Raw genomic sequence first — 22,455 nt, 5'->3', positions numbered from 1 at the left:
CTTCGCTAGAAATAAGAAACATGAAAATGGTGAAAGAAGCCAAGCTTGACGTTACGGCAGCCACAAGGTAGCTAGGCTCCGCCACCCCCCCACTGCTCCAAGCATGTCTGTCCCACCACCCGCCACGCCCAATAACGGTAACATGAAATAAATACAAATCAGCAGATACCTACCCCCATTCCAGAAACTCCCGAAGTGCAACAGGTCCACGGTTACGCCCATCCGGAAGATGAGGCCTCGGCATGTGCAGGGCGGGCCCGACTAGCCGCCATCAGCCGGAGAAGTCGTGGGATGGTCGGCCCGGAATGTACTGGTCTTCCCATTCTCTTCTGGCACCCTGCAGGCCACGGGGGGGGATGTCTTGCCTCTGCCTCCGACCCCCCCCTCGTATCTCCTGGTCTGGCCTCGGCTTGATATGAACTCCCCGTTCGGGCCTGAAGCGGCGCCCTGCAGGCCACGGGGGGGGATGTCTTGCCTCTGCCTCCGACCCCCCCCCCTCTTATCGCCTGGTCCGGACATCACGGATATCAACGCCAGGTGTCGGCGTGGGGTGCGCTGGGAGGGAGAGGCGGCGCGAACGAGCCTCTCCCACCCCCCCCCAGGTGGGGGCCCCTCAGCTGCACCCCCAACGCTCCACTCACCCAACAAAAGGGTTCGTCCACTCTTGCGATACAGCGACGCTCCACTCGCCCAACAAAAGGGTTCGTCCACTCTTGCGATGCAGCGACGCTGCACTCACCCAACAAAAGGGTTCCTCCACTCTTGCGATGCAGCGACGCTGCACTCACCCGACAAAAGGTCTCGTCCACTATTGCGAGGCAATGATGCTCCGCTCACCCAGCGGGGGTCTCGTCCACTGTTGCGGTGCAACGGCGCTTCTGAGTTCAACTAGAAAATGAGTCCTGCATCCAGAAACGTTCTCCTCAACTTTGAAGATTCTATAAGAGCCACGGGGACCCCGACCCCCGATGGGGAATGACTGCCATGATCACCCACGGAACGACCACGACGTAGCCGCGGGACGTCGGCGCACTCATGCCGGCGCCGGCCTCAGTCTTGAAATCACCAAAATCCTGCAAGACTACCAACTTGATCAGTTCCGGTGGGACACCAGTATGACCCGGTAGGAGAGACTTTTGCCTCCCACCCCTCTTTGACTGATGGTTCATGTCGCCAGTCCCCTCTACTATCCTTCAACAAAAACTTTTGGACTGCCGAAAGAGGTCCCGGTCCAACCACGAGTTGGTGGAGACATTTTGACTATACTTGCACCTTCCAGACCTCACCCAAAATGGCGCCGGTACAAATAAAACTATTGTGCCCCGATTGCTCAGCCTTGATATCATGAGATATGTATGCAGTTTTTAGCACATGAATTGAAATGGGATAAGACTGATTATATGTTCGGACAATGAATTGATCCCGGATAAGACTGATTATACGTTCGAACAATGAATTGACATGGGACTTGTACTGATTACACATTCGGACAATGAATTGATATTAAGTTCTAATGCATCATTGATTACTATATTTATTGAAGGTTAGAATTGTCGACACTTTTGGTACTTGCTCACAATGAATTATCGATATGATTTTGTTGCACTTGTCGCACTTTTTACTGATTATATGTTCGGACAATGAATTGATCCGGGATGGGTATTGAAGTTCGAACAATGAATTGACATGGGACAGGTACTGATTACACGTTCGGAAAATGAATTGATATTAAGTTCCAATGCATCATTGATTACTGTATTTATTGAAGTAATACTGATCTCTCCGCATTAAATTAATTTTCCACATGCTACACAAGTCAATCTCATCTGCCCAAAGTTCTTTTGCAGATTTGGGACCGTTTCCCTTGCCTCTGACTCACTTATTGCTAAGTCATTGGTGGATGTTTTTGCCGGTCGGGGGTTATCCCCCAAATCTCGAAGTTATGCTTTAGAATAATTAAGAGGGTGCCACCTCTCCATGTGCCGATGCATGGTATGATTACCATAGCGCTATTTTTTTTCGGTCCCTCTCGAGAGTTTTTTTTTTGCAGATGAGGCAGGTAACAAACCTGGCTTTAACTTACTTTTCATGGGAAGGAAAAGAAAAAAATTGCCAGATAAAATTCACTTTCACATGGGACGTTCTTGGCATTTCTTTTAGTTTTTTTAATGTACATGTTCATAAAACAATTACACAAATGAAACATTTGTGAGTTTTAAATTTCCGGAGAAGTATAATTCACCAATAGTTTTCTCTGTAGATGTTTTTCCATTAACAAACCCAGTTCCATCACCCGCCCAGGATATCACTACTGTTCCCCATGTCATAAACCATTGTTGCTTCTGTTTTAATAAAAAATGTTTTAAGGTGTTTACTGTTTTTGTTGCGATGTATATATTTATAAGTTATTAAAGTGTTATTTTCCTTCTACTTTGTTGGAGTGCTATATATTTTTAATGTGACACATAATTGTGAAGACTTTGATGTACAAAAAGGCATCCCTGGAATCTTCCGCTTCAGGCTCAGACCCACACACCCTCACAGTGAGAATCCCCTCCCCAAGCACAATACAGGATGGTTATCAGATAGTAGGAACGCGTGTGGTGTGACGGATCTCATCAGGTGGGGGCCTTGATCTACTGTAACTCCTTTGAACAGGGGTGATTCTCTACAGCTGGAGCCATAAACTACATTGGCTGGGCTAAGTGATAGACTGAGACTGGCCTGCACAATCAGACACAGAGGAAGAGGAGTGTCAGAGAGTGCGGTAGTGAATAGGGTGAAAGGGAGGTGTCGGGCGGGCACAGGGTGTGATTCTCAGAGAAGAACAGCGCAGATGGGAGGAGGTTTCTGGCCCATGCATGAGAGAGAGAGCAGGGGTGACTAGTGCGTGGGGGAGATGCTTGCGAGGGTGGGGAGCCGTGCTGAGGATCGACGGAGTGCAGAGAGTGGATCTGGTCAAGGCATCTAAAATGGCTGCCGTGCACGACAAAATTGTGGCATTGGAAAAAAGCAAGATAGCGCAGACAATGTTTATCAATAAGGATTAATTTTTAACAAAATATTTTATCGCAGTGACAAAATGGCGGTCAACAGTTCCTGATTTCCATCGAATCGAACGTTAACAGACGTCATGCAGCAAAAAAAAAAAACGCTCACGCACAGCCGCTGGAAGACATGTATCAACATATATGAGCCTCCTCAGCCACCCTCAGAAAACATAAGGGGTCAGGATACGTCTCCCGTCCCCCCTTATACCCTGTAATTTAATTAAAACGAAACACAAAATGGCGAATTCCCGTTTCGCTACCAGTTTGCGGCCCAGTTCGCGGCCCGGGAAGCGCTTCTACCGTGAAAAATCAAATTTTTTTTATTTTCCCCACGGGACCCTTTAATAACCCCAACATCATTCCTAGGGGGTCAAGAGGGGTATACCTTGCCCCCTTTCATTAAATTCCCCCTTCTTTTTCTCCTCCTCTTGTCTCTCGATCCTACCGAGAGACAAGATGGTGGCCGCTCCGGACTGTTTAGAATGTTGACAGACACCGGAGAGCCAATCAGCATCGCTTCGCAAAGCTCCGTGACGCGAAAAGTACGCGATCTGGAGCGCTATCTGGGTCGCTGTCACAGATATATAAATTTTTTAAAACATTAATTTCTCAAAATCCACTGGAGCACATATATTGAGACCCAGCAAAGGCACATCGGGCTAACAGTCCCTATAATTTTGCCAAGTTTCGTGCAAATCCATTCAGCCGTTCGAGCTAAAAGTGAGGCCAAACGCCCTATGGAAATTAACATGGGAAAAACGCGTTTTGGGACCCCCCTTTTTTCTCGCCCCCCCCTTGACGAAACCCCCCAAATTTTCAAGGGCTTCTCAGAAACAAAATGTGCCATTTTCCTGAAAATTTCAGCCGATTCCGTCCACAAACATCAAAGTTATTAGACATAGAATTTTCAAAAGTTCCATAGAGAAATAATCCTAACTATATATACCTACAGGCTATCGCCAGTAGGTAATATATATATATATATATATATATACCAAGAGTTAAGCGTGTGTCTTTGTGATATGTCATTTGCATAGCATAATTTGAGCCACAGAATGCTTTAGAGATGACTCATAGAATGGTTAGATTTGTCAGGAACCCCTCTGGATTGAATTGAATCCTTGTTTTCCAGTCACAGCTATCATGTTCAGAGTGGATCCGCAGAGTACACTGCTTGCAAGGAATCCTAAGACATATATCAAAGGTTTATTCATCCCTTTGCTACCTACTGGTAAACATGAGTCCCTTAGTATGGTTCCATGAAAAGTATCAGGCAATCTTCCAAGTTTATGCCGAAAACATCCAATCTATTGTCAAGCAGACAACATTCCACCATCAGCTCTTACCTTGACAGTGTCCACAATTAGACAAAAGGGAGTTTCCTCTGCATGATCCTAGACCAGACAGACATGAATTCCATGACCTTCTTTATTCAATGTAAGAGTCATGGAAATGCTCTCTGAATCTGAGTCCTTAGGCAACAGGGGCAGTGCCACTGGTGCCCATTTTTGCACCACTTTACTACAACTCTGTGGATGGGAGAAGGCTTTTACTTGCTTGCATGACAGTCCATGGATCCTTTATTAAGCCACAGAGCAACTGTTCATTCTATCGATCACTACTGTGGTAAGGGGCAGCAACATGCATTTGTTCTTTCTCAGAAAAGTCATCCCTCTTCTTCGAACAGAGGCAGCAAATATCCACAAGTGATATTTTTGTTGAAAGACAATTATATCCCCAAGTTTTGAGTTTTGTTGGTTAAAACCCTTACCAGTTGCCATTTTATTTGTTAAAAGAAAACAAAATATACAAAATGTAAAAAAAAAAAGTTCTGAAAAATTAGATAAAAAACAAAAGTTCTCATTACAACCACCTTACGTGATAAAAAGGATACACTGTATGAGTCTGTATGTACAAGAAAGAGTATGAGTGAGGAGTGAGTTCCTGGTTTAGTGGGTGAGTGGGTGCTTAAGTGCCTGAGTGAGTAAGTGGTTGAGTGAGTGGCTGTATGGGTGAGTGAGTGAGTGTGTGTGTCAGTGGCTCTATGGGTACATCAGCAGGTGTGTCAGTGTGTGTATGAGTGAGTGTTCGGAATGGGGGTCTCTAGTTGGCAATGATTTGCACCTTGTCCAAGTAGGGATCTTTCCTTCTAGTCAGAATAAGGGAGTTACACTCCTAAAATAACCCCTGTTCACCTCCTTGGTAGCTTGGCACGAGCAGTAAGGTTTAACTTAGAGGCAGTGTGTAAAGCATTTGCACATAACCAACAGTAACACAGTGTAAGCACTGTAAAAGAACACCACACCAGTTTAGAAAAATATCTAATATATTTATATGCTTACAACAAGACCAAAAATTATAAAAATCCACAATACAGTACTTAGAAATCTTCAGTCATTAAAATAAACTTTGAAATAAAGTTCCTTGAAGTCAATAGCTCCGTCTGGGGCTATCACGGCGTAGTGAACAACAAATTCCAAACAGTTTTGGCTGACTGCGGCGTCGCAGGCCAGCTATGGTGTTGGGAAGACCCGCAAAACAGTCCCTTTAGAAATGGAGGGCGTCGGTGACCTCTCGTAGAGCTCTAAAAGCACGGCGTCAGTTCTGGAGGTCAGTGCAGGAGTCGATGGGCTCTTGAAGTCACACGATGTTGCAGATCGAACTCCTCCCACTTGCAGTCAGGAGCCCTGGCGTAGGCAGGCGTCGGGTGCTGTGGTGTGAAGTGCAGAGGTGCTGGCAAGCAGCGGCTTCGTAGTTGCTGAATCGCTCTCTTCGGCTGACAAACTGGAGTCAATGGCGCTGGGTATGGTGCACTGTGTAACTTGCCAGTGGTGCCGTCGGACCACGGTGCAAGCAGCGGCAATGATGTTGGCATGAAGTGGTGTCGGGGATACCAGTGATATGATGTGAAGCGAGGCTGTGCAGAGTGCGGTGGCCACAGGTTGCGGTGCAAGCAGCGGCTCGATGGCAGCATCAGCAGACTTCGTTGGTGAGTCCAGGGTTGCGATGCGGCATTGCCGTGATGCCCTCTGCGTACCCTTCAGGACACGGAGTCGGCAGCTGCATCGTAGACGGCGTCTGGTTGCTTTTCCTTCTGTTGCAGGGCAAAACACACAGTCCCCAATGCTGAGAGCAGAAGAACTCGAAGTCTTTGTTGTTCCTGAGACTTCTTGAACAGGGGGAAAGTTCTTCCTCAAGCCCTTGGAGAAGCTCACAAAAAGAGATTGCAGAAAGTTCAAGTCCAGTCCTTTCACTGCCCAAGACAGAAGCAGCCACTGCAGGCCAACACAGCAACGTGGTTGTTCCTCCTCACAGCTTCTCCAGCTCCTCTACTTGGCAGTCTTCTTTTTCCAAAAGAGTTCTAAAGTTCTGGGGTCTGGGCCTCAATATTTATACCACCAAATGATTTGTTCTCTGAAGGCAGAGAGTGTACCCAGCCAAAACCAGTTCTATCCTTACTGGTGCAGCTTTCTGGCAGGGGGTGGAGATGGCATTGTGCAATGCAGACCAGGCCCATTCAGGTGCAAGGAAATCTTCTCCCAATACTCTAAATGCAACCCAGGTCTATTCAGCCCAGCCCTGAACCATCAGACTTCTGAAGCCGCTGCCACTCTCCAGCCCCTGTCATCCAAAAGCCAGACATGCAATACACAAACCAATCAGAGGCACACTGGATGGTAAGGCAAAAAAATACCTACTTTGTAAAAGTGGTATTTTCAAATACAGAATTTAAAAATCACCTTTTCTAAAAGATGTATTTTAGCATTCTGAGTTCAGGCATGCTAAACGTTATTTTCCTACCTTGCTCCCAGGGCCAGTTATGTTTATAAGATGTTATAAACAAACTTCCTATTCTGTCCTATGGGAACAGAAAGCCTTGCAATGGTGAAAATGAAATACACTGTAATTCACACACAGCAGTACATGTCCTACCTCTAACATACAGAGCACCCTGCCCACAGGGGTACCTTGGGCCTACCTTAGGGGTGACTGACATGTAGAAAAAAGGAATGTTGGGGCCTGGCAAGTGGGTGCAATTGCCAGGTCGACATGGCAGTTACAAACTGCGCACAGACACTGCGGTGGCAGGTCTGAGTTACCTTTTCAGGGCTACTTCTGTGGGTAGCACAACCAGTGCTGCAAACCCACTAGTAGCATTTGATTTACCAGCCCTGGCACTCTCAGTGCACTTTACCTGGGCCTCACCAGTAAATCAAATATGCCAATCATGGAAATACCAATCCATACCATAATTTACAACAGGAACACTTGCACTTTAACACTGAACAGAAGGGAGAAAGTGCACAGAGGCACTAAACAAGCAAAAACAGAGTCAAAACCGGGAGGTCAGAAAGCAAAAAGACAGGGGAAACACATAAAAAGATGCCAAGTCTAACAGTAAGTAAATTCATGTCTTAGTAGCTGTATGAGTGAATAAGTAGATGTGTGATTAGAGGATGGGTGAGTGAAAGGGAGCGTGAGTGGGTGAATCAGAGGCTGTATGGGTGAGTAGCTGTATATGTTACTAGCTGTGTGCATGAGTAAGTGAGTGTGTGAGTTGTAGGTGTGAGTAGGTGTATAATAGAGTTAGTGGTTGTGTGAATGGCAGTAAATAGTGAATGAGAGGCTGCATGAATGGCTGTATGGGTGAGTTTGTGGATGCATGAGAGTCTGTATGAGATAGTGGATGTATGGGTGTGTGACTGGATGTGTAAAGCCTGCATTTGTGCATGAATAGGTGTGTAAGTGGCTGTATGGGTGAGTGAGAGGATGGGTGAGTGACTAAGGGGGTCATTAGGATCGCGGACGGACTTGAGTCCGTCCGCGACCCCAGAGCATGAGGGAACATCCGCATGGGCTGCGGCGTTCCCTCTGTGCAGATTAGGATGTGACCGCCAGGGTGGCGGTCACATCCTCTATTTTTAACATTGCTGCGGGTGGAGCTTCAAGCTGCACCCGCAGCAATGTTAAAAATGCATGCACAGCATTTGCGTGCACAAAGCGGCAGGCACCGCGCGGTGCCTGCTGCATTGTGCACGCAAATGCAGGGGGGTACCATAGGTACCCCCCATGTGCACCCCCACTACACCTAGGGGGCCCGCAATGGGCCCCTGCAGTGCAGTTACACATGCTTTTCCTCGGCGGAAAAGCCACCGCGGAAAAGCATGTTCCCAAGCACATCCTAATCTGGCTGACGGTGTCTAAGAGACACCTTCACCATTTTAGTGCTTTTCCGCCGCGGTTGTAAGCCAGCCGCGGCGGAAAAGCTGCGGACCTAAACCATGACCCACCAGCCATCCTAATGTGGCGGTGGGTCCTGGTGGGTCCGCAGAGGATTTTCCGCATCCTCCGGGCCGGCGGTGGCTTCCGCCGGCCCGGAGGATGCGGAAAATCCTCCATCCTAATGACCCCCTGAGTGTGTGAGTGGGTATATGTGTGCATGAATGGGTGCGTGAGTAGCTTTATGGGTGAGTAAGTAGGTTTGCGAGTGGCTGTGAATTGTTAATGAGAGGATACATGAGTGGGTGTAAAGTTGGGTGAGTGTGTGCATGAGTATCTGTAGAAAGATAGATAAATATCTTTATTCGATTTTATCATAAAAATCATAAAAGCACATCAATATGCAATACATTTAAAAGAGAAGAAGAGAAAACAGTTCTCTCATCAAATTCTTAGAGGTAAATAATACTGTTGGATGCATAGTACCTACACATATTTCTTAATCACAGTTCGCAGTGAAATCCCCTAGTTGCTGTTTCCTTTTAGGATGCATTGGGGGACCTTGTGGTAACATTTCATTGACAACCAATTAACAATATGTTAGTATCTAATAAAGTGCCTAGTGCTAATACCATTAAAGCATCTGCGACAAAATTATGCTAAAATTACAATATGTACAGTAAAATCCTTAGTTAGACCTATCGTCACAAGAATAAGAATTTCGGGGCATATTATCAAGGGGGTTTATCTCCGCTTTTTTGGCTTTAAAAGCCAAGAAAGCGGAGATAAAATTATCTCCCTATTACCAAGCTGTCGCTAACACCAGTTAGTGACAGCTAAAAGGAGATAGCGACCATCTTGGGCCCCGCTTTGCATGTCAGTGATATTTATCACTAATGACATGCAAAGTGGGAGTGCCAAGATGTTAGAGACTGAAAACAGTCCCTAACATCGCTATCTCCTATTACCAACTTTTGGAGATATTTGCGCTAAGCGCGAATATCTCCAAAAGCTAACACCTGCCCTGAGCAGTTCTTAGCCATGTTATCCAATGGGAGGTGGATAACATGGCTAAGAGCATTTGCTCGATAATGCATTAATATCGCTGACATTTCAGCGATATTCATGCATTGCGGCCGTTTTTTATCGCATTTGCGATAAACCTTGCTAATAGCAAGGTTTATCTGCGATAAAAATCGCCGATGTGCGGCGATAATTTTTGTCTCTAAACAAGTTAGAGACAAAAATTATCGCTAGTTGTTGGTAATATGCCCCTTCATTTGCTAAAATAACAATACTACCATTGAACCCTCACGTGCTAAAATCATGTTGTCACTTTGTATGGCATTCTCAATGATTGGGAGCCATATCATAAGCAAGTATACTTTGGCTACACTAGAGTGTTTAGCGTCTTCTAGTCAGCATAATGATAAAAACATTACATGCCACAGTTCCCATTAATTGTAATCCTTTCAAGGTTACATATTCATGCACTTAGTTCATCTTCCCTGCTCGGTGTACACTTGCAACTCTGGGCAAGTTTTTTTAATGTCCCAAATTTTCAGTGTCCTACTTCGTATTATCCATGCATAAAGCAAATAACTAGACAATCAATAAACAAAATAATTTATGCTATCACTTTTCAGGATTCCACCAATTTCCATTCACTGGTTAGCTGCCAGAATCCGACAAATTGGAATTAACCAGGTTCTTCTTGTCTGTTTGTACATAGTACAGAAAAATCGGAAGTGTACTTCTGTTTCGAGTGTGGCCTCACACCCGGGGCATTTGGGCAAAGTATCAATACCATTCCAGTTACTAACAAAACTGTTGATTGGAAGAATACCATACCTGGATTTTAGGTATAGTGATTTTGGAAATGGTGGTTCTATTTGATTCAAGAAATGTTTTTGCTGAATTTTAGCTTTAATATTGAGGAACCTACGTGTCAATTCCACTGCACTTCTCCTATTTAGCCAGCTGTTCTCCACATAGCTCCAATATCTCTTTTTTAGGAGATTTTAACCATAAATCACTCATGCCGAGTTTGACCAACTATAACTTAATATAGTTATACCACTGGACACTCCCTCTAGTGTCCCATGATAGTATTTCTTGGAGTGATTCTTTTATTGGCAATTGTGAGTCATTCACCCATATACCCATCCACAAAGTTAAGAGCCGGAGGGCAATTGCATGAGTGAAACTATTCATGCCCAAATCTATGCACATTGGTGTAAGGCCGTACATTTCGTGGAAGCTCCATCACTAATCCAATAAAGATTTTTTCATTTTTTTCAAAGGTGGCTACATTGACGTGTCCCCATAACTGCACACCATAAAGTGCGGCCCCTATTCCCTTTGCTTGATATACTTCGATCATTGGGGTCAAGGGTCTATAAGTTGACTTCCTTATTTTTTTACCTAGAGCAGTTCCCACGTGCTGAAGTGAGAATTGCCTTTTTAGTAATTGTGATGACCATGATAGTGTGTTAGTAAGCCTCACCCCCAAGTAATCACATTGTTTCACCTTTTTTAGTGTAGTTAAAGCCAGGTGTATGCTTCAATTAAAAGACTTATGATGATTAAAAACCATGAATTTGTTTTTAGGATATTAACTTCTAATCCATATTCCTCATAGCCCCTCCCAAACTGATCCACTAAGTTTTGAAGCCCCATCGGGGACCTGGAAATGAGCAGGGTGTCATCTGCAAAAAGTAGCGCATACACTTCTTGCCCTGCAAGCTTAAAGGGATCACCCCTACAATCTGTTAGTAGTGCGATCAGGCCATTTCTGTAGAGTGAGAAGAGGGTTGGTGGGAGAACGCACCCTTGCCTCACACCAAGACTCACCCTGATACGGTTTGTTAACCCAACCTCATTCCCCATCTAATTTGGGAATAATTGTTTGTGTGAGGTCTGATTATCTATTTTATTTTCTTTATTTATTTTTTTATTTTCGGAGTTTTACATAGCTCTTACTAGACCCGGGGTTATCAGAGCGCTTTACAGCATACATAAATGTGCAAACAAAAGCAGTAAAGTACAGTGAGAATCAACGAGCATATTGGGGACCAAGAGGAACAAGGTCATTGTCCGGATGCATAGAGATGGCGGTTGAGGAGAAATTCTTTTAGTTGTCTCTTGAAGATTGTGAAAGAGGGGTTCGTCCTGATGTGAGTAGGGAGTGAGTTCCAGATTTTTATGGCATTCCCAGAGAAAGAGCGAGAGAGGGCCTTTTGTTTATGTCTTATTGGGGGATTAAGAGGAGTGAGTTGGAGCTTCTTAGGTTTCTTGTTTGACCAGCTTTTGTGAGTTTAGCAGCGAGGTAATCCGGTTTGCCTGTGTGCCAAGCTTTATGTGTGAAAATTACAAAAAACAATTTGATGGACAGAATGTAGATCAATGTCTTACATTCACCCCAGTACAAGGATCTGGGCCTAAATCCATCATTTTTTGCACTCCACACCACCCTGGGTCAGATAATGGCTTTATGCAAATCAGCTCTGACCCTGTGCCCCATGGGAACAGTCCAGTCCGAACTACAAAAGCCATATCTTTCCCAGACCGGAATCAAGCATCCGAGGACCGGACCGGTTTCGAGGTAACACCTCTCATCAGCCCGGCTAGCTTGACTCCAGTGGTGTGGAGGCTCTGGGACCCACGTCTGAGTATCCCCAGCGCACTTATGGCGATAATTGCAAACAAAACAGGTGATGGACAGAATGTGGATCAATGTCACACATTCACCCCAGTCCAAAGATCTGGGCCTGTTTTTAATTTGTGCCACAGTTAATAGATCTTGCTATTGCCCTATGTGCCAGTTTCTGTGTGCCTCATGTTGTACATTTTTATAGGCCTTCCTTTTTCTTGCCAGACTTAATTGCTCCCATCAATACTTGATGTGCTAATTTGCAATTTTCATCAAACCACTTGTTTGTTTTGTTCCTGACCATTTTTTTCCCGCTGTAATTTTGATAGAACAATATATTGATGTTATTTAATTAAGTTTTAAATGTATCCACCCTGACTTGCTTCTCCAATCAATTAGTGCCTAAGGTCATCAGAAAATCGGTGACTATGGTATAAATTTGTGCCTGGGTCTGAACAATGCTCTCTATTTGTGGCCATTTAACACACTTTTTATTATTGCTGGTGACAATACGATTACATGGTTTAGATTCCAAGGGGGGGTTGGAGAGGACGGCTGTATGATAGTACAACACGATCATTTTGATTGCGGTACTTTACATCGCAGATTTTACAACGCAAGTCGGTACAACGACTTGCGTTGGAGGGCGCGGATTGAGGATTATTATAATTTTCTATTCTAACACCAGTCCACGTAACAGTAGGGAAGGTGTTGGAATAGAAAATTACAATATTCCTTAACCAACAGCCCCATCCAGCGCAAGTTGTAGTAACGACTTGCGTTGTAATGACACCGTGGTAAAGGTCTTGCAGTGTAAACACTGTGTTGTAAACGACGTTTCCCGGTGAGGACCAAGTACTTCTATTAATTCCAAGGAAAGAGCGTTGTGATTGCTATTGTGTCTCTCTATTACCCACATGCCGACTAAACTTAACCAAAGATTTACATCGATCAAAAAGTAGTCTATTCTGGTTTTACAGGTCACCCTCTTATATGTATGGTGTAAGCTATGGTCAGAAGTCGAACAACCATTCACAGCCCTCAACCCCAGTTTGTAAGTACGTGAAGCTACTTGAAGAGCTACTTTCACATTCTTAGCTGGCTTCTCATTACTCAACGGCATAATACCTAATTCTGCATCCTCTTCATCAGTACTGTTTTTGGTAACCAAAAACATTACTGATCGAAGGTTATATTAAGATCCCCCACTATGACTATGAGGTGGAATGCCCTTTCCGTCGCAAGGATTTTATCTAAGTGTGTAATTATTGGTGAATCATGTTAAGAGGCAAACCTATTGTAAATATTCACCAATAGAATTGCCGTATTGGTGCAGGTGTCTTTAATAATCATGTCCAGTAAGTTAGGACTGGCTAGTTCAAGTTTTTCAATGTGAATCCCCATTTTGATTTTGGTCCAAATGATTAATTTGCCTGCTGGGTGGCCCATTTTGGCCAGGATAGCTTCTATGCTTTGGTTAGGGAATCCTACTGTGTATTTTATAGACTGCCCATGTCTCCTGAGAGAGGAGGATATCATGGCTGTCTATTAGCCTTCCCAAGTCTTCACAAGCAATCTAAGTTTCCTGTTGGGCTCTTTGATTGGTTGATATTCCCGTGCCTCATTAGATGTCAGGTGGGTGGGATTGTATAATCATTTGATTTTGCGACTGTCCCCTCTCAACGCAAGACGTACTGACCCCTAATGGCTCTTTTAAAATAAGATGATGGTTACCTTCCTGTGTAGAGGTTAGTGTAGCGCTATGGGGAAACCATCCCTGTGCCTGTCAAGTAGACCTAATTGCAGAGACTGCCTGAGTATTGGGTCAGTCGGTGGTATTGATAATGTCAATGTAGGTCTCTCCTGTTTTTGATCAGTGTGTAAGACTTTCCTGAGGGGTGAAAGCTTAAATTGAATCCGCGATTTATTAGGGGGCAGTGTATGTTGCTCCAAGTTAACTTACCCCTTTACTATGTCACTAGGAGCCAGGTCCAATATAATATGATCTGATTCTTTGCTTGTGGACAGCGCTTGGCATTTAGTATGTCAGATCTTATGATTGATCGACAATGCCTCACTTGCCATATCCATTGCCATATCCAGTGGATAATGTTGTTACCCAGGACATCCTTCGATTCTCCTAGATCGCTTGTCAATTTGTGTACATTTATCATGAGCACTCTATTACTAGCCTCTTTGGAGAATCAGCGGTTCTCACCCAGGCTTCCACCACACGGGGCCCACCTTTTTCTTCGTTATACCCTGATTTTCCATGTAGAGGTTTAAAACTATATTCCCTTGGCAAAGCATTTGCATGTGGAGTTGCTCTTGCGCCATTTAATTCTTCCAATAGTCCTTCTAATGGTCCCTTCTTACCCCTTAGCCCTCCAAAACCATAAGCTCTATTGGGGTGCCATCCCCCTTTATTAAAATTGTGGTGAGTTGTGGTCTGTTCAAGTGTATTCCCTTGAATGGAACACAAGGGCATTGGGGCTTGATGGCACGGCTGAGAATTGTAGTTATTTGCTAGAATGTGCTGGTGATTTGGGCCTCTGGAGTACTTAGAGTGGTTCATACTCCTGCTTTCCTCACCTCAGATCTCCCCGCCTTTACTTTTGTAGTGCATTTGCATATAGCCAGCTCCCCACCCTGCCCCCCCCTATTGTGCTAAAATGGGTGATATTGAGCTGATCTGTAAGGGACCCACCGATTCTCCTAAGTGCAAGTACTTCTAATGTTAGCTCCTTGACATCAGTCTTAAGTTCTCTCAGTTCAATGTGGAGAGCGTTGATGTTTTCAACTGTCAGGGCATTCACTCTTCCATGCTTGATCTCAATAGCAATAAGATCTGCTTGAGTACCTGTGGTGATTTTGTTATAAACATCAGGGGTGATTACATCTTCAGTGCCAAGAGGATCAAATCAGTTAAAACATTCTATATTCAGGGCTGCCACACCCTCCACCATGTTGTTGGAACAAACACGAATTGAGGGTGGGTCCACTGGGCTAGGCTCCGATTGGTTTTGGCTGCTTGTATTATGAGAATACACTTGGCATATTGCTGTGCCCTTAGTCATTACTTCAGTGTGTGGGGACTTTTTCCTAGATTTGCTTTTAGTGAAAATATCTGCCATTTTGAGGCCCACTTGAGATTGCTTATTCTGACCACTTAGCAAGCTCTCAACTTCCTCAATCAGGGTATCAATGTCATCTGCCACACAATTTGCAGCGGCGCACGCTGTTGTTCTCTTTACTTGCTTAGGAACTCCAATTGGGCTACCTTTTGCCTTCCGTTTCCCCGTCTTATCACGCTCTCCCGTTTTTGGCTAAATTTTGCACCCTATGGATTTGATGCTATGAGAACAATAAAAACATAAGTACCTGGATAGTGCTGAATACTCGTTTCCCTAGCTCAGTCTCATAGCCCAAAGCCAAGAGTGGTGTCTCAGCCTCCTCTGGGCTCCGACGGGCGTGGATGGGCCTGCCCTTGGCCCAGGCTTCGCAGTTTGATTTCTCTGATGAAACTGTGCTAAACTTTACAATCTCTTGTGTAAGGTTATTAGTACTGATGCTTGCGTCCTGTTCCTCCACACCTCCAGTAATCGATTCTTCATTTTCCCTACAATCCTGTTTGGGACCAAAGAAATAAAACTAACCATCTTCACAAACTTTTTCAACCTCTGCTACTCTACCATTCAATCGAGCTCTATTAATTTCTTCTACACATAAAGCAGGACTTTTCACATAGTAAAGCCTCCTAACTAAAGTTTTCATTTTATAGTGATGAACAGCTGACATTCTGAGTGATCAAATGAGCTGGTACACACTTTCATTGATAGACTTGCCAATGAATGTCCCTGTAAATTACTATACTTCCTTATTTTGCATGGATCTAATCCTTGCAAAATTCCAATTTTCTGTTTTAGACTTTTTCATAGAAACATTATTAGAAAACGTATCAATATATCAATTGATTTCTGCCGAACAATGAAAAAACTGATACAGTCCATTTGTACATAGGTGTCTCTCTACGCATTCCTTGTGCCTTTTTAGCTATCCCTTTCTACACATTCCTAGGACCCATTTCCTCTTTTGGAATGGGAGTACCATCCTTCACCTCATAACATCGACCAGTTGTTTGAATTGCATGCACTTATGTTTCCTCTTGAAAGTAGCTTTCTTCATTAAAGAAAGGCTCTGTACTGGATATATGCTTCCATTCGCCACGAAAAGTTTACAGATGTTACTTCCATTCACAAGTCTCTTTTTTGTCTTCTTCTCTTCTCAGACAACACTGTTTTATCCAATGTTCTCATCCTACTCAGAATCAAAATAAATAGCTTCTCTTCTGGGCAAATTAATTATCAACTACAGCCTCAACATGGTCTTTGGTTTGACTGCTTCTCTTCTTCTTTTGTACTGCCTAAATGTTCGCAAGAGAATCTGAATTACCCTACTACAAAACGCTCTGACTCTTATTTACTTAAATTACCCTTGTCTTCTTGTTTAACTATCTGCTTTGTTATATTATGTGTTACTCTTGATAACACTTACTTTTTCTCCTTTCTTTGCTGATTTGAAACCTCCCTTTTTATTAACTTGGTTTTTCTCACTTTGCAGTTTACCACATACTATTTTAAGAAATGTCCAAGTTTCTTACTAGCAGCTCTTTTCACTTTAACAACATTGTCCACATTTTTTTCCATTTTCCTTCTCTGATGTAAGGAGATAGTATCCTTTCATATGTTTCTTTCTTGTGTCTGTTTTTTCGGCATTACAACTCTGCTTTAAGTACAAGTAAATGTCTGGAAAGAAAAAGCAAATAAAAATACCAGTCCCAGTATTTGTAAAGCTCACAGCTACCTCCGAAGTGGTGTGCCGGCACTGGGGGCCATCGGGAAGATTAAGCAAACTATTGCCCAGAGTCACATGGTGCTGGGCTAACCTGCCACCGGCGCCGGGGATCGAACCGTGAACCCTATAGTCCAGAGTAAGGCACCCTGGCCGCTGCACCACACCTCTTCCTCCAATCAATATGTTTAACTTTCCATTATATACTACTAAATCACATATTTTACACTTAAATACCCACGTAAATAAATATGCCACCAATTCATAGCCACTCAATGGGCCTTATTTACAAGATTTTGCCATAGGGCAGTACCGCAGGCCTTCCTGCTGCTTTTCACTATGACAAAAGAAAAGGACAGGAATGCTTCATATCTATCAGATACAGTGCATTCCTGTCCTTTCCTTCTGTGCTGGTGCACAATGGGCTGCCATGCACCAACACAGGCACCTTTGTGTCATGTTGCAAGGGTGCCTGCATTGCAGGGATAAATATTTTTGTGCAGGAAGGGAAACCTTCCTGGATAAAAACAAACTCAAGAGGGTCTTTCCTCTTTCCATTTGTGCAAAATCATGCAGCACACATAGAAATAAATATGGTATTTCTCCTTGCTGCACCCCCCTTATGCCTCCCCTGTGTGTAGGTTTTTGGTGCTGCCTCAGAGTTACGATTCCTAGTAAATCTGCAGCAGTGTGAAAAAGCGATGGGTGTCGCTGGGAATGCCTACAGCAACACTCATTGCCGCTTCTTTGAAGCCGAAAACTGCGTTAAATGAAAGGATATTAACAAGGTTTCATTAAGCCACACAAACTGGCTTAGTGATGCCTGGTAAATATGGAGCAGACCGCTGCACCACTGGAACGTCACAAAAAGTGATGCTCTGTTGACACAACCTCATTGGAAATGAGGCCCTAAGTCTGTACTTTTCATGTATAAATCATTGCGTGCCTGGGTGGGTCAGCATATGTGTTAGTGTGTGCCTGGGTGCCCCAGAGTATATGTGTAAGTGTGTGCCTGGGTGTCTTAGTGTATGGATCAGTATCATTGTGTGCCTGGGAGTATCAAGGTATGCATCAATGTGTGCTTGGGTGTGTAAGCGTATCTGTTACTGTGTGTCTGGGTGCGTTAATGCATGCGTAAGTGTGTGCTGAGTAGTGTTTCTGCATGCATCAGTGCCTGTCTGGGTGTGTCAGTGTATGCATATATTTGTACCTGGGTGTGTTAATGTGTGCATGAGGATGTGCTTGGGTGTGTTAGTGTATGGATCAGTGGTTGGCTGGTTGTGTTAGTGTATGCATAATTGTGTAGTTAGGTGTGCTAGTGTATGCATGTGTGTGTTCCTGGGTGTGCCAGTGTTTTTATCACTGTCTGCTTGTGTGTGCTAGTGTATATGTCAGTGTGTGCCTGGGTGTGCTACTGTATGCATTAGAGTGTAACTGGGTGTACCTACATATGCATCACTGTCTGCCTGGGTGTGTCAGTGTATGGATCAGTGTGTGCCTGTGTGTCTTAATGTATGGATCAGTATGTGGCTGGGTGTATTATTGTGTGCAACTGTGTGTGCCTGGATGTGTCAGTGTATGTATTAGTGTATGTGTGACTGTGTCACTATATGCATCAGAGTGTGTCTGAGTGTGGGAGTGTTTGCATGTGTGTGCTTTGGTGTGTTAGTCTATGCATGAGTGTCTGCCTGGGTGGGCCAGTGTATGCATAAGTGTCTTTGTGGATGTCTTACTGTATGTATCAGTGTGTGCTAGGTGTATTAGTGTTCACATGAGTGTGTGCCTCAGTGTGTTAGTATATACAACAGTGTGTGACTGGGTGTGCTCCTGCATAGATTAGAGTGTGCCTACCTTAGGGGTCATTTATAAGTAGAAAAAAAGGGAGTTCAATGCTTGGCAAGGGATATTAAATGCCTACTCAACATGGCAGTAAGACTGCAAACACAGGCTTTGCAGTAGCAGACTTAACACATGTTTAAAGGGATACTTGTCTGCATGAGTGACTAGGAGTGTCAGTACTTGAGCACATATCTAAATAGTTGTATCAGTTCCTCTGTGTGTATCACTGGATGTGAAAGTAACTAGATTGCTATATAACTAATTGTCTTAGTAAGTGTATAGGTGTCAATATGTATATGTAAGTGGTTGTCAGGATTGCTTACTGGCTGTATTAGCGAGTCTAGGGGACTGCAACTGAGTGTGCAACAATAAGCGTGTGAATGAATGTCTTAGTGCCTCTGTCTGACAGTGAGGGTGAGTGCCTTTATGCTTGTAGGAAAGTGCCCTTTTTGCATAGTCACACTACACTCTTTACTCTGGATGCTGGCGTTTTAGAATTGGAAGTGCACTGGCACCTGCTAACCAGGCCCCAGTGCCAGTAGTCCTTCCCTCAAAAGGATATGTGAATTGGTACCCCCAATCAGCAAGATGCCTTAACCCCCTTATGTGTTCCTAGTATATGGTACCAATGCTACCTAAGCGCCAGAGGGACCCAGCAACAGTGGCTTAGACAACTTCTAGCCATTTCTGGACATGTGATCACATGACACGGTGTTCAATAGAGGGGTGCCGGTACGTGCAGACTTGGCATCCTTAAGGTCCTGGTTCTATTGAGAAGACTGAGAATAGATAACCCCTCGAATGCCCTGATGAAATCGCTGAAAGTTGGAGCGATGAAACATGTCGGCTTGAGGATGAAATAATTATGGTATACAATTAACCATTTTTAAATGGCAGGTTTTGCAGCAACAGAATAAAAACGAATAGCCAGCAAAACCCTGCCCTGTTCTATTAGTTTGTCTGTTTAGGGGTTTATTCATGTACACAACATTTCACATCAGTGTTTATATGTTTGTCACTAGTTTCTTTTCACTACTATTCTCACGTGTGCACGACTATTTGTTCTTGTGCAATTCTGCCTTTTCACATAGAGAGAGTGGACAGTGATGAGACGTGGGTATACCGGTAATTGCTAGCCGGGAACCCCCTCGGGTGTTACTACCGTGAGGCACTCTCTCTATTTCCTACATTTTTCTGGTTGCATTGAATGTGGACCTGTGTGTTTTTACATTGAGCAATCACGCACCTTGACCAAAGGACTAGTGTTATTCGACACATCCAGGGGATTTAAATTGATAATAAAATATCATACCCCGGTTTATGGTTGTATATATGGATGCGTATCCGAATAGGTGAGGCTTCAGTTGATTAATTACCAATGCTACCAAGGTCAAGGGTGTTAAAGGGATCTCCAGGGCTGCAGCACTATTTGTGCCACCTTGAGTAACCAGGGTAAAAGTAAAGTCTGCAGGGCTGCTACTGCAGCCTGCATGAGCAGATTCACTGCTCGAGTTTGACCCTACACACACTATGCTTGGCAGAGTCCGCTCGCTGCCTCAATATATGTAAGTTATCCCTAAGGTCGGCCTCCTACAGCCCAGGAGGCAGGGTGCAGGTATTACTAGTGAGAGCATATATGAACATACATATATACCTCTACAGTAACCTTGCCATTCAAGGTTACTGTAAGTGAAATGCAGTCCATAGGTTAATGTGGAGTGGCTAACATGGAAAAATTGAGATCCCCATCTCCACGATGGTACCATCTAATTTAGTTATGTTTGTATCCAACGCTGTGCTTTTTCACCACTGACACGATTCTAGTGAGAAGGGTGAGCTGACATGCAACAAGTTACCAAGTCCCCTTATGCCTTGGCAGGCTTTCTGAGCTGTTTGCCATCAACACAGAAGTCTAACTTCCTGCTAGGGTGTGCTATCACTCCTAGAGGACGTGAGACAAAGGACCTTGGCAGGAAGGAGGGTACACCCTCCCTGGATGACTAGTGAAAGATTCATCAGGACAGCGAGTCTCAAAGGCTGCACTGCTTCTGATTCGTAAGTGGCTTGTCTCCCAGTGAATACAAAGTCCCCCCCTTCCCCAAAGGAACAATGGAAAATTAGGCATTCAGTGGCATACAACCCCCAAAGGATAGTCACACCTCTAGGGTATGTGAGCTCGACCTGCAAGTATTGTTTTGCTAAGTGCTGCTTTCAGCACCAATGCATTCCATTCAGCTCCAAAGACAGCCAAGTCAACGCTGTACCCGGACTCCCTGGGCAAGGTAAAATTATTCTGACTGTTGAAGCTTGGTCAGTGGATCCACAAGATCTTAACTCTAAGTGGGTTCTGTGGAACTCAACCTGCAAGTGACTGAGTGTCACCTTGTGATTTTCCCATTAACCCCCATTGACAACGTTTGACAGCTCTACAAAGTATTGATTTTTATTATCACTGTAAATTCTATAACTTCAGTTAAATATACTGTACATCATTCTAGTGTTTTAATTTATTCAAAAATAAGCACTATTTTGATAAATTATTATTGGAATTCTTTTGAGTCGTGTCAATTACTGTATTGTATGGATGTGTGACAAAATGTGTAAGTGTCTCTGTCTAACTGGGTGTGTGAGTAGCTCTATGTTTTTGTTAATATATATGAGAGTAACAGTGGGTGGAAAACTGAATATTCAGCAGTACAGATAGTTCTAGAACTGTGCATGTCACTCACTGAAACTTCTAAATCCATATTTTACCTTTCGAACACATAGCACTCTGACCTATGGCCTACATAAACCCTACCTTAAGAATTACTTATATGTAGTTGAAGGGAAATTTAAACCTGGCAAGGAGTGTTAAATGCCAACTCGAACTGTCAGTAAAACTGCAGACACTGTCTCTGCAATACCAGTCCCAACACACGTTTAAAGGACTATTCGTTTGGATGGATGACTGAGAGTTTCCATACTTCAGTACAAATCGAAATAAGCTATCAAGCCCCCTTCTGGGTGTGTCACTTGATGGGTAAGTAACTACAACGCTATATGACTAACTGGCCCAACACATGAATAAAGGATTTCTCACACACCTACTCTCAGACACAGAGATATACACACAATTATTCATACACCAACAGCGACACTCACACACCAACTCACAAATCCCCACATACACTCTCGGTACTTTTGTCTATACCATACACACTTTTATCAACCTCATGTACACACATATCTATCAATCACATTTGTTTAAACTACAATCTAATTCACATACCTATTAATTGAGTTGGCTGGTCAGTAATATCGTTTTGGTGTTATCATTTAGGCTGTACTATCACAGAAAATGTGAAAACTAAGTATAAGAATGGTACACCGCTCATACAAAGCAGCCAATAAAGACAACCTTTTCAACTTTGTTCTTAGTAAAGCCATGGTAGTAAGCAAATCAAAACATCTGTTTCATATTTTACTTTTGATGTTTTACTACTCAATGGTCAGTGTCTTTTTTACCCTTCTTGCATTGGTAAGAAAAGCAATCCAGCAGTGTTTTTGGGCGTGTTTGCGAATTTGATACAACCCTCAGCTCGGACCCCCATATAACTTTGTGACTAATTCATAATTACATACAGGAGTTCGAGAAAGAATTGAGCATTCTACAGTTAATCATTGAAAACTACAATATTCTCTATAATATAGTTCTGACTAAGAAAATACACCCTCCTTAATCAGTAATGACTCTAAACCACTCTAACTTTGACTAATACACTACAGTTAGTTTAATACCCTTCCCCCCACAGTCTCTTAGCTGAGTTTCTATAGCAACCCCTTTGAAATACTCTCTTTGCA

Source organism: Lissotriton vulgaris, chromosome 12 (genome assembly GCF_964263255.1).
Source record: "Lissotriton vulgaris chromosome 12, aLisVul1.2, whole genome shotgun sequence".
Lineage (NCBI taxonomy): Eukaryota > Metazoa > Chordata > Amphibia > Caudata > Salamandridae > Lissotriton > Lissotriton vulgaris.
Note: the sequence above shows the minus strand (reverse complement) of the source record.